This window comes from Pistacia vera, unplaced genomic scaffold, assembly GCF_008641045.1.
Source record: "Pistacia vera cultivar Batoury unplaced genomic scaffold, PisVer_v2 Contig530, whole genome shotgun sequence".
Lineage (NCBI taxonomy): Eukaryota > Viridiplantae > Streptophyta > Magnoliopsida > Sapindales > Anacardiaceae > Pistacia > Pistacia vera.
The window spans coordinates 234431-248052 of record NW_022196369.1 but is presented as its reverse complement, the minus strand read 5'-3'; positions in this window follow the sequence as shown (position 1 = coordinate 248052).

Genomic DNA, 13622 nt, shown 5'->3' with positions numbered 1-13622 from the left:
CTAACTTTGAAGTACTCAGAGAGCTTAGGAAGCTAAGGCAATAGAAAGCTTGAGGTTAGGCTGAAAACTGGAAATGGAAAGATCTTTGTGCTTGCATTGCAAATATGGAAAAACTTGAATCTGGTTGTACAGTCGACAAGTAGAGCGAAGTCTTGATATGAATCTATGGCTTCTCCACCTCATTGTCTTCAACGCCTCTATTTACAGGAAATATGAAGAAGGTGCCAGACTGGATATTAAACTAATGTATAATCAGAATTAGTTTGAACTTGTCAGGGTTAATGAGATCCCATAAGAGTCCTTCAAACCCTGCCTAATTTATTGGACCTTGGCTAGGGACACATGCATGATAACAATTTCATTTCAAAGAAGATTGGTTTCCACAACTGAAAATTTGTTCCTCTTTGACTTTAAAGAGTGGAATCCATGATTATAGACACAAGGTGGCAATGCCTAACCTTGAAGATTGCGTATGGAACATGCCCTCGATTGAAGAGAGTCACATGGAATTGAACATCTAAGAAACCTAAGGATTCTTGTGTTTCATCTTATGTGAAAGAAATTTGTTATATGATAAAGATGTGAAGTGGAAGAAAGTTACCCAACAGATACCGGAAGTCCGTATCAATTTCAAAATGGAAGGAAAACTATTTATACAATACTAAGTCTCTTCATCTGTCTTGCCTATGGATTTGAGCGGATTTTTGAAGAACTGGAGCGAAAAACGGTCCTCTCATATGTGAACAACAAGTATCTGTTAAATTATAAGACTTAATGTGATTGATTTTATATCTTCTATTAACCTATAAAAGGAAAAATCTTATAATTTTTCCGGCAATGTTAGGGTGTGTTTTGACTTTTCACTAATAGAAAAAATATAATTTTTTTGAATTTACTATAAAATCTAAATTATTTTTTCATGAATACACAAGTCTAATATCTAATAAATGTAAACTTAAAAAAAATATATTAAAGAACTTTATAATTATTATATTAATTTTTTAAATTACCTTAATATTTGATTAAGTTCCCTTGCACTCGTACCAACAGTTGTGAACCGCTCGTCTAATTTTTTTGGCGATATTAGGTAACAATATGCTATCAAAATAATTCAATTTTAAAATCTATCTATATCATATTACCTTTAGCCATATAGCAATGTTGTCGGATCTAATGAAGAAAGTTCAAGGTGGTTGCACTTTCTAGGTTAGTCCAAGCCAAAGTAATCATTTTCTAATTTAAAATTTATAGATATAGATCGTTTAGAGAACTTCTAACACATATATTAGATTTTTTGTTATCCTATAAATACTAAGGCTTGTGTTTTTTCTATTATCATAACAGGAGATGTATCTTGGATTGTGAGAAGATAATGATTAAATTGTCTTTCCATGAATAAACAAGGTAATTCTAAGATTTTATACACTTCTTTCGTGAATGAGTAGTAATGTGCGATAACTGGCAATGTGTGATTGTTGTCTTCGGAAATGTAGTAGAGATGGATAGTATTAACTTGCAGTTGTTCATCAATTTCATTGTTAATGCATAAAATACATTTGATTTGATTTGCTATGTGTGTAATGGTTGTTATGGTTGTTTGTGAATAATATGATAAAATAAAAAAAAGAATAATACTAATTGCAAGGCTATAAAGGAAAATAATGTGATTCTAAAGAATGATAAAAAAAAAAATGAGTCCCCACCACGAATGGACTATTTAAGAAGATTATTAATAATAATAAAAAGAAAAGCTATTGTTTATTTTATTTTATTTTTGAAAAATCTTTGGAAAATGGGCGATAATTTCCCATGATATTATTAAGCTTAGCCATTGGGTTTTAGGTTAGGCATCAAGCCCAACTTTGGGCTTTTATAGTAGATAACTTGAAGGCCCATTTCAACAAAAAATTATTCTATCGAATAGATGTTGTTACTCTTCTCTTCATCACAATTATTTCTTCTGAGTCAAAATTGTGGCCCCCACCGCCATAAATAACAGGAGTCACCGTTATGGCTGTCACCACCGCCGTCTTATGTCACTAATTTTGGTGGTAAGAAAGTCTCCTCCCACCATTATAGTACTAAAATCCAATAATAATATAATGATTGATTAGGGACAATTCTTTTTGGGTATTATAAAATATAAATGAATAAACAAACTCTTTTTTATTGTGACCCTGCACCACCACTATTCTCTTCCCAGAATATCACTCATCAAAATCCCTCAAACTCTACTCCCGTCAACCCTGTCAATCGCGAGTAATCGAACAATTAGGGTTTGTGCGACCCCACAACACCACCATTCTCTTTTCCGATCACCACTTGATTACCACATTTGGTTGTTAAGTAATATAAGATTTTGGTAATCTTTCAAAACCAATAGTATTTACTGTTGTTAATATATGAGGTAATTTGATTACGTCTATTTTCTTAGGAATTTTAAGATTACTTGGTAATCTTATTTTTATTACAATTTTACCCCTTATTAATAATTTTTTTAGACAATAATGTCCTTATTTTGAAATTAATTTACATTAATCTGTCATTACAATTGTATCATTATTTAATTAAATTTTTAGACGATAATGCCCTTATATATTGCAGGCCACCTAAGATCACTACCGTCTACCAACCACCATCGCCGGCAGTTCCAACCACCACCAGCCTCCAAAAGTGGTCGTTGTGCACTGATATGGCCATAGATCTAGTGGGAAATGTCCAGATCTATGGCTTCTGGCCGTTAACAACGACCAGAACTCTGGCTGATAATAACAACCAGAACTTTGGCTGTTAATGATGGTTGGTTTTGGTAGTAGATTTGGCCACTTTCGACCAGATCCATGACGGATCTGGCCGAAAATAGCCATATCGGCATACGGCCGAACAGATCCGGCCATTCGTGCATTATTACAGCCACTTCCATTGCCTCTGGCAGTGGTGGCAGGCGGCCAATAGTGGCTTAAGGTGGGTGAGGATGTTTTTGTTAAGTTTGAAACTTTTTTCATTGTTGGTGTGTTTTAGCAATATCTCAAACGTAGGGGTTAAAAAAATTATCCAAAAAATAATATTATATCAATATTTTAAAAAGAGAGCAATTTAGTAAATTATATTATACACCTACCAATTTATTCCTCCCAACCAAACATATTAATGTAACATACCCACCAATTTATTTCAACCAACCAAACACATTTTCCTAAATATTCTCAGTAATCTATCTTTCCATTAATATAACATTCTCAGTAATATAACATTCCCTGAACCAAACACACCTTAAAAGTCTGTGGGTGGAAAAATATCGTTAAGTCATTATTTGGGTGGGAAAAAGTCGTTAACTCATTATAAATTTAATAAATAAATTATGTGAAATATTTTTTAGTAAAAGTAGAATAATATGATTAAAATAAAATAAAAGAATAATACTAATTGCAAGGCTATAAAGGAAAATAATGTGATTCTAGAGAATAATATATAATAATGAAAAAAATACTAATTGCTATAAATTAAAGTAAAACACTTTAACTTGACACCAATTGACTAATAACAATGAACCCCTTTTCAGAAAAAAATAAATAAATAAATAAATTCTTTTCATATTATTAAAAAATATATCAAAATAATCAATTAATTAAAAAAAAAAAAAGCATTTTCTCAATGGTCAATTCATGAAGAATCAAAATCAATATTTGCTTAGAATTATTCCACCTAAATGAAATATTAATCACGTCATGTTTATCTAAAATATTTAGAGAAATAAATAAATTAAAGTGTCCTAGGAATATTTCATTTGTCCTATAATGAAACTATAGGTTAAAAATAAAATCTAAGTGGTCTCCACTAGCTACCACTAGTGGAAGATTTTGTAATTACTTCATTGACAAAAAAAAAAAAAAGAATAAATAAATAAATCAAGATGTTATTATCATTAGATGAGTTGCATTCAAAGCAAAGTCTTAGCTTCTATTATTGCTTATAAATTAATTTTATTTAATTATTCATAACTTTACGATATTATATCTATACGTTATCGATAACTTTTTGATATCTATACGTTATCGATAACTCAAAAAAGTTATCGAGACACTCTAAAGAGTCTTGACAACATATTAAATTTCGAAAAATTAACTCAAAATATGAAATCATGTATGATATAGACTTTAAATATATTAAAAAAAAAAATGTTTGATAGAAATAAGTGGAAATGTCTCTTGGCCTGGGTTTGATTCCTCATATGAGTATCCGCGATTTAAGTGAGAGGTTATGGGGTAAGTTGCTACGTTAGTCTTTTCTGAGAATTAGTTAAGATGTGCGTAAACTAGTTCGAATACCTTGATTACAAAAAAAAAAAAAGTTGAAATGTCTCGAAAATATATTTTTAAATATAATGCTAAAAACTAGCGTATGATGAAAAAACGACCAAAAACTGTTTTAATATTTTTATAGCTTTTATTATGAATATTAAGAAAAACAAATTCAAAATTTTGAATCGTGAGATTATTTTTAGATCACAAATTAAACCACCTTTAATTAATTAGTCAAAAAGAGGGAAGTTAATTGAAATCACCAATGGAGCTAATTTGGAACTTATTCTAGTTTATCTTAAGGCCAACTTGAAGAGCATCTAAAGATTTAATTCCTCTTAGGATCAAAGTTATTATTATTATCATTATTACTTTATTATTGCAAATAGAAACAAAAAATGAAGTGTTGGAGCTGACTCGACAATAGTGCCGTGTTTGCTTTGTTAATTTCTTTTTTCTCAAAAGTGCTTTTATGCTTGTACACTCAAATACCAAATACAAGTAGCAAAATTGGAAGAATGAAAAGGACTTTCAGAACCAAGAACGGATTGGTCGAGTAATAAAGGCTTGGGGGTTTCAGATTCGAATTATAATAATGGTTGGTAATATTGTTGGTCATGGATCGCAGGACTTACCCTTTTTCGAAAGCTTTGTTCGGGGTTGAAGAATTAATCGAGATGTGTGTAAGTTGGGTAGGACACCCTCAATAACCAAAAAAAAAAAAACACTTTCAGACTCAAGTACTTCTAAATTATGATTGCTTTATTAATTTATCGTGTCACTTAATTACAATTAAAGTTTTATAGAAAAAAATATATTAATTATACCAAAATTTTGTATTCAAAATAAATAAAATCTAAAATCTTTTTATATATACATAAATTTAGTTACCTAAAATGCCCTATATGATAATAAATTTAAATAAAATGTTAAAATTAGATTTTTAATTTATTTCATTTAAAATATTTTTAAACTGCATAATCTTATTAATAATTAATGCAATTTCCAGCGCCCATAAAGTTTTTTTAGCGATATTCGATAAGAAAGTTGGTATCAAAATGATCGTATGTATTCATACTCTATCTATCTTGCAATTTTATTTTTTTTATCAAACAGATGCTGAATTGACCAAGATATGTTGGCAAAAGTTCGATTGCTGCACTTTCTCCGTCAGGTCTCAACCAAATCTTACATTTATTTCAGTTGAAATCTATGTAAGTAGATAGATCATTTGAAAATGATCATTTTAATATCAATTTTACTTCTTTCATGTATGAAAAAAGTTTTTGGTCACTTGTGGCAGATTCCGGCCACCGTTGAGCAAAATTCTCTTCTACATTGTTTTTTAAAGTGAGAAAACTAAATGTTAAACCCAATATTAACAGAGAAAATTAAAGGTTAAACTGAATTTAATTAAGAAAATTAGGTGAGAAACAAAAGAGTTGAGCTGGCATAATGGTTATTTAAATAATTTTCATTAAAAGTAGTTTTGACGGCATCTCGGGGCCCTAAAAGAGAAATAAAAATAACAAATATGTAATTCATTTGCTCTTCCTCTCAGGTTGATTAGCTGTTTCCTAAAGTGCTCACAATCTCCCACATTTCTTATAATCTGTTTTCTGAAAACACTTTTTCTTTTTCTGAAATCACTTTTACCACGCCACACTGTCTGCATGCATAATGTTAAATTTTGATCAAATTAACGTTAGTCAACATTTACATGATGACGTCATGATTGTTCCTTGTATTGTCGATTGTTGGGCACACGTTTTTAAGGATATAAATTGATGTAATTTTTTGTATAAAATATTTTTCCATTTTTAATCCATTACATCAAATATTATACAAAAAAATATTCTTTAAAATATTATCTTTCTTTTTCTTTTTATTAATAATCAATAATTAATCTGTTTTACTCTATATATATATTATAGTATTTCAGTAGATTATAAAAAATATTTTTTTATAATCTACCAGAATACTAAATTGTTATTTTAGTTTATATTGTATTTTCTTTTAATTTTAGTGTTTTTAAATTAGTGCTAATTTTTATTTTGAGTTATTGTAGTTTAATAATTGCATTGAATAAAGTTTTGTTTTTAATTTTTTGAATTATATAATTATTATGAATTTATTATTATAAATAATAATCAAATTAACATAAATATAAATAACAAAAAAAATTTATAGTATTTGAACAGTGCCACGCCAAATTGGTGTGCATGAATAGTGCTACACCAAATTTGGCGTGATACTGTGCGTTTACACCAAATTGGTGTAATGTTTGGTGCTGGGTTGGAGGTCATCTTTCACATTTCACACTAAAATGGCATTGGATTGGAGATGCCGTAAGGTTGTGCATACAAATGGTGTGGGAGAATGTCACGATCTTATTTCGCAATGCCGTGACAAAAGCATAAAGTGTAGAGAGCGTATGAGGTTGAAGGGTTTCGCGAAGCATTTACGTGGGGTGTGACAGTTGAGACATCAAGTATGTTTCGTCTTGACACATTAGCAATGCTTTATAAGTTTTTTTAGGAGGGAGGTGTCAGTGAAAGGGGAGTGCAGGAGTTCTTAGGAGTTGTTCTTCATAGTCGACGATGAAGAATAGATTAGACCATTCTTGCATAAGCTGATCGCTTAAATATTATGAGTTTATAGTTACTTTTTCGATAAAGTTTATGTTAGTCAGCATTTAAACAAAGATACCAACTATTGTTTACTATTTTCCTTTGTCGACTATTTCAAGTTTAAAGTTTGTTGTTATAAATCTATTATTAAAAAAAAAACAATTGGAAAGAATGCACCAAAATGGATATACTAAGGAAAACTATACAAGAATTTGATCGTGTGACAGGGTTTACCATGGAGAGATGGATAAATGGAAGAGAATGATATGCTCACCGCACTGGATAGACAATTAAAGGACAAGTGTTACATAGTTGTGTTCGATGACGTGTGGAAAACTGATTTTTGGGGATATATAGAGTATGCTTTAATTGAGAACAACAAAGGCAGTAGGATTATCTCAAACCAGAAACAGGGGCATTGTTGATTTGATTCCTTTTGTTAATGTCATAGGCTACAACCCTTGCTTCAGATAAGGCATTTGAACTTTTTGTAGAAAGGCTTTTGGTCCTCAGGGGTGTGTTCCCCAATTTGGAGAAACTATCTCATGACATCCTTAAAAAATGTGGTGGGGTTACCACTAGCAATTGTTGCAGTAGGTGGTCTTCTCTCAAACAAGAACAAGGTTGCTTTTGAATGGAAAAGGTTACTTGATAACTGGGGTCACAGTTGGGAAGCAATTCCCATCTAAAAGATTGCAACAAAGTTTTATTAGAAGGTTTTATGGTCTACCTCACCATCTAAAATCTGTTTGTTGTATTTTGGTTTCTTTCCAGAAAGCTACTCAATCAATTGTGCAAGACTGATCGTATGGATTGCTGAAGGCTTTGTCCCATATCCAAACGCCGCACATCTGAACAGTTGCTCAAGAATTCTTGATTGATCTCATTAACAGAAGCTTGGTACAAGTAGTAAAGACGGATTTCATGGAAGACCTAGATATTGTCGGTCATGATCTAATGCATGAGAATCCTTAGAAAGACCGAATATTTGGGCTTCTCTCATATTGTGAACAAAGAACACTCAAATCTCTTTGGCAAAATTCGACGTATTTCAATACAAGGAAGTGTTGATAATGTTCTCGAGAGCATCAAAACTCAAAGATACGTTCTGTTTCTGTTTTCAATGTTGATAGGATGGTAACTCTTTCATGACAAGACTGTTTCAGATTTTAAGCTGATAAAAGTGCTAGATTTTGAAATGGCCCTATAGAGTATCTTCCTGAAGGAGTGGGAAACCTGTTCCATTTGCACTACTAAGTGTGAAAAATACAAGAGTAAAAGTACTTCCCAAGTCCATCGGTAAGCTTCTCAACCTAAAGACCTTGAATTTAAAACTTCTCTTGTCACTGAGCTTCCAAGTGAGATCAATAATCTAAAAAATTGCGTTATCTACTAGTGTACCGTTTCGACAGAAGTGGTAATTATGAATATAAAATACCAAAGGGGTTTGGCCTTTTATTGGATTTGCAGAAGCTAGGTTTTGGGAAGCTAACTTTGAAGTACCAGAGAGCTTAGGAAGCTAAGGCATATGAGAAGCTTGGAGTTAGGCTGAAAACTGGAAATGGAAAGGATCTTTGTGCTTGCATTGCAAATTGGAAAAACTGAATCTTTGGTTGTACAGTCGACAAGTAGAGACGAAGTTCTTGATATAGAATCTATGGCTTCTCCACCTCATTGTCTTCAACGCTCTATTTAACAGGAAATATGAAGAATTGCCAGACTGGATATTTAAACTTGAATGTATAATCAGAATTAGTTTGAACTTGTCAGGTTAAATGATGATCCCATAAGAGTCCTTCAAACCCTGCCTAATTATTGGACCTTAGGCTATGGGACACATGTCATGATAAGCAATTTCATTTCAAAGAAGATTGGTTTCCACAACTGAAATTTTGTTCCTCTTTGACTTTAAGAAGTGGAATCCATGATTATAGACAAAGGTGCAATGCCTAACCTTGAAGATTTGCGTATTGGACCATGCCCTCGATTGAAAGAGATTCCATATGGAATTGAACATCTAAGAAACCTAAGGATCTTGTGTTTCATCTTATGTTGAAAGAAATTTGTTATATGATAAAAGATGTGAAGTGGAAGAAAGTTACCCAACAGATACCGAAGTCCGTATCATTTCAAAATGGAAGGAAAACTATTTATTACACTACTAAGTATCTCTCATCTGTCTTGCCTATGATTTGAGCGATTTATGAAGAACTGGAGCGAAAGAACGGGTCCTCTCATATGTGACAACAGGTATCTGTTTAAATTATAAGACTTAATGTGTTTTGATTTTATATCTTCTATTAACCTATAAAAGGAAAAATCTTATAATTTTCATGGCAATGATTTAGGGTGTGTTTGACTTTTCACTAATAGAAAAAATATAATTTTAATTATTTAAAATCTAAATTATTTTTTTCATGAATACACAAGTCTAATTATCATAATAAATGTAAACTTAAATAAAAATATTAAAAGAACTCTTATATTTATTATATTAATTTTTTTTTAAATTACCTAATTATTTGATTAAGTTCCCGTTGCCGACTCCGGTACCAACAGTTGCGAACCTCGTCGTCGAATTTTTTTTGGCGATATTAGGTAACAATATAGCTATCAAATAATTCAATTTAATAATCTATCTATATCTACAATTACCTTTAGCAATATATGCAATGTTTTGTCGGACTAATGAAGAAGTTCAAGTGGTTGCACTTTCTAGGTTAGATCAAGCCAAATGTAATCATTTTTCCAATTAAATTATATAGATAGATAGATCGTTTAGAGATGAACTTCTAACACATATTAATGCTTTAGACCCAAATATTTGGAGAAGTATGATTTTTTGTTATCCTATAAATAACTAAGGCTTGTGTTTTTTCTATTATCATAAACAGGAGATGTATCTGGATTGTGAGAAGATAATGATTAAATTGTCCTCCCTCCGCATAAATAAGCGAGGTAATTCTAAGATTTTATACACTTCTTTCTTGTGAATGATGTAGTACTAGTAGCGATAACTGGCAATGTGTGATTGTTGCATTCTTGGATAATGCTAGTAGAGATGTAAGTATTAACTTGCAGTTGTTCATCATTTCATTGTGTAATGCATAAAATACATTTGATTGATTTGCTTATGTTGTTGTAATGGTTGTTATGGTTGTTTGTGAATACATGGTGCCCACAATTTGTAACATAAGGGAATCCCAGAAGCTACATTTATCTATATATCTTCAAATCAAGGCAGTGAGGCACATTGTACTCCACATTCACCATTTATTAGTGTCAATGAATTGTACTAAAACCCAATAATATATAATGATTTATAAATTTAATAAATAAACAAATAAAATATGTGAAATATTTTTAGTAATAGAATAATATGATTAAAATAAAATAAAAGAATAATACTAATTGCAAGGCTACAAAGGAAAATAATGTGATTCTAAAGAATGATAAAAAAATTGAGTCATGAATTGACTATTAAGAAGATTATTAATAATAATAAAAAGAAAGCTATTGTTTATTTTATTTTATTTTTGCAAAATCTTTGGAAAATGGCGATAATTTCCCATGATATATTAAGCTTAGCCAGGGTTTTAGGTTAGGCATCAAGCCCAACTTGGGCCTTATAGTAGATAACTTGAAGCCCATTTCAACAAAAAATTATTCTATCGAATAGATGTTGTACTCTTCTCTTCATCCACATTATTTCTTCTGAGTCAAAATTGTGGCCCCACCGCATAAATAACAGGAGTCACCGTTATGGCGTCACCACCGCCGTCTTGTGTCACTAATTTTGGTGGTAAGAAAGTCTCCTCCCACCATTATAGTACTAAAATCCAATAATAATATAATGTTGATTAGGGACATTCTTTTGGGTATTATAAAATATAAATGAATAAACAAACTCTTTTTATGTGACCCTGCACCACCACTATTCTCTTCCAGAATATCACTCATCAAAATCCCTAAACTCTACTCCCGTCAACCCTGTCAATCGCGAGTAATCGAACAATTAGGGTTTGTGCGACCCCACAACACCACCATTCTCTTTTCCGATCACCACTGATTACCACATTTGGTTGTTAAGTAATATAAGATTTGGTAATCTTTCAAAACCAATAGTATTACTGTTGTTAATAATGAGGTAATTTGATTACGTCTATTTTTTAGGAATTTTAAGATTACTTGGTAATCTTATTTTTATTACAATTTTACCCCTTATTAATAATTTTTTAGACAATAATGTCCTTATTTTGAAAATAATTTACATTAATCTGTCATTACAATTGTATCATTATTTAATTAAATTTTTAGACGATATGCCCTTATATATTGCAGGCCACCTAAGATCAACTACGCTTACCAACCACCATCATCGGCAGTGGCCAACCACCACCAGCCTCCAAAAGTGGTCGTTGTGCACTGATATGGCCATAGATCTAGTGGGAAATGTCCAGATCTATGGCTTCTGGCCGTTAACAACGACCAGAACTCTGGCTGATAATAACAACCAGAACTTTGGCTGTAATGATGGTTGGTTTTGGTAGTAGATTTGGCCACTTTCGACCAGATCCATGACGGATCTGGCCGAAAATAGCCATATCGGCATACGGCCGAACAGATCCGGCCATTCGTGCATTATTACAGCCACTTCCATTGCCTCTGGCAGTGGTGCAGGCGGCCAATAGTGGTTAAGGTGGGTGAGGATGTTTTTGTTAAGTTTGAAACTTTTTTCATGTTGGTGGTGTTTAGCAATATCTCAAACGTAGGGGTTAAAAAAATTATCCAAAAAATAATATTTATCAATATTTTAAAAAGAGAGCAATAGTAAATTATATTATACACCTACCAATTTATTCCTCCAACCAAACATATTAATGTAACATACCCACCAATTTATTCAACCAACCAAACACATTTTCCTAAATATTCTCAGTAATCTATCTTTCCATTAATATACATTCCCAGTAATACAACATTCTCTGACCAAACAAACTTAAAAGTCTGTGGGTGGAAAAATATCGTTAAGTCATTTTTGGGTGGGAAAAGTCGTTAACTCATTATAATTTAATAAATAAATTATGTGAAATATTTTTTAGTAAAAGTAGAATAATATGATTAAAATAAAATAAAAGAATAATACATTGCAAGGCTATAAAGGAAAATAATGTGATTCTAGAGAATAAATATTATAATGAAAAAAAATACTAATTGCTATAAATTAAAGTAAAACACTTTATCTTGACACCAATTGACTAATAACAATGAACCCCTTTCAGAAAAAAAAAATAAAAAATAAATTCTTTTCATATTATTAAAAAATATATCAAAATAATCAATTAATTAAAAAAAAAAAAGCATTTTCTCAATGGTCAATTCATGAAGAATCAAATCAATATTGCTTAGATTATTCCACCTAAATGAAATATTAATCACGTCATGTTTATCTAAATATTTAGAGAAATAAATAAATTAAAGTGTCCTAGGAATATTTCATTTGTCCTATAATGAAACTATAGGTTAAAAGTAAAATCTAAGTGGTCTCCACTAGCTACCACTAGCGAAGATTTTGTAATTACTCATTGACAAAAAAAATAGAATAAATAAATAAATCAAGATGTTATTACATTAGATGAGTTGCATTCAAAGCAAAGTCTTAGCTTCTATTATTGCTTAAAATTAATTTTATTTAATTATTCATAACTTTACGATATTATCTATACGTTATCGATAACTTTTTGATATCTATACGTATCGATAACTCAAAAAAGTTATCGAGACACTCTAAAGAGTCTTGACAACATATTAAATTTCGAAAAATTAACTCAAAATATGAAATCATGTATGATATAGACTTTAAATATATTAAAAAAAAAAATGTTTGATAGAAATAAGTGGAAATGGTCTTGGCCTGGGTTTGATTCCTCATATGAGTATCCGCGATTAAGTGAGAGGTTATGGGGTAAGTTGCTACGTTAGTCTTTTCTGAGAATAGTAGATGTGCGTAAACTAGTTCGAATACCTTGATTACAAAAAAAAAAAAAGTTGAAATGTCTCGAAAATATATTTTTAATATAATGCTAAAAACTAGCGTATGATGAAAAAACGACCAAAAACTGTTTTAATATTTTTATAGCTTTATTATGAATATTAAGAAAAACAAATTCAAAATTTTGAATCGTGAGATTATTTTTAGATCACAAATTAAAACACCTTTAATTAATTAGTCAAAAGAGGGAAGTATTGAAATCACCAATGGAGCTAATTTGGAACTTATTCTAGTTTATCTTTAGGGCCAATCCATTACAAATAATTATAATATTTAGTTACAAATTAAAAGTATTCATAGCAAGCAATTTCAATATTTAGCTATTAACATATTATGTTCATATCAATATCTTTTCATATATAAATATGATTTTTATATGTTCATAGCAAATAATTTAATATTTAGCTACCAATTTATTATACATGTGTCGAATAATTTTTTTATTTAGCTACGAATTCAATGGTTACGTACAGTGGCGGATTTACTTAATGACGAGGGGGACCACGGCCCCCACTCAAACTTTAAAAACCTTACAGATTGTATAGATATTTATATTTAGTTGTATTTTACCCCCTATAAGACTTTGACATTTTGCCCCCACAAATTTTTTTTGTTTATTTTTTGCCCCCATCGAGTGAA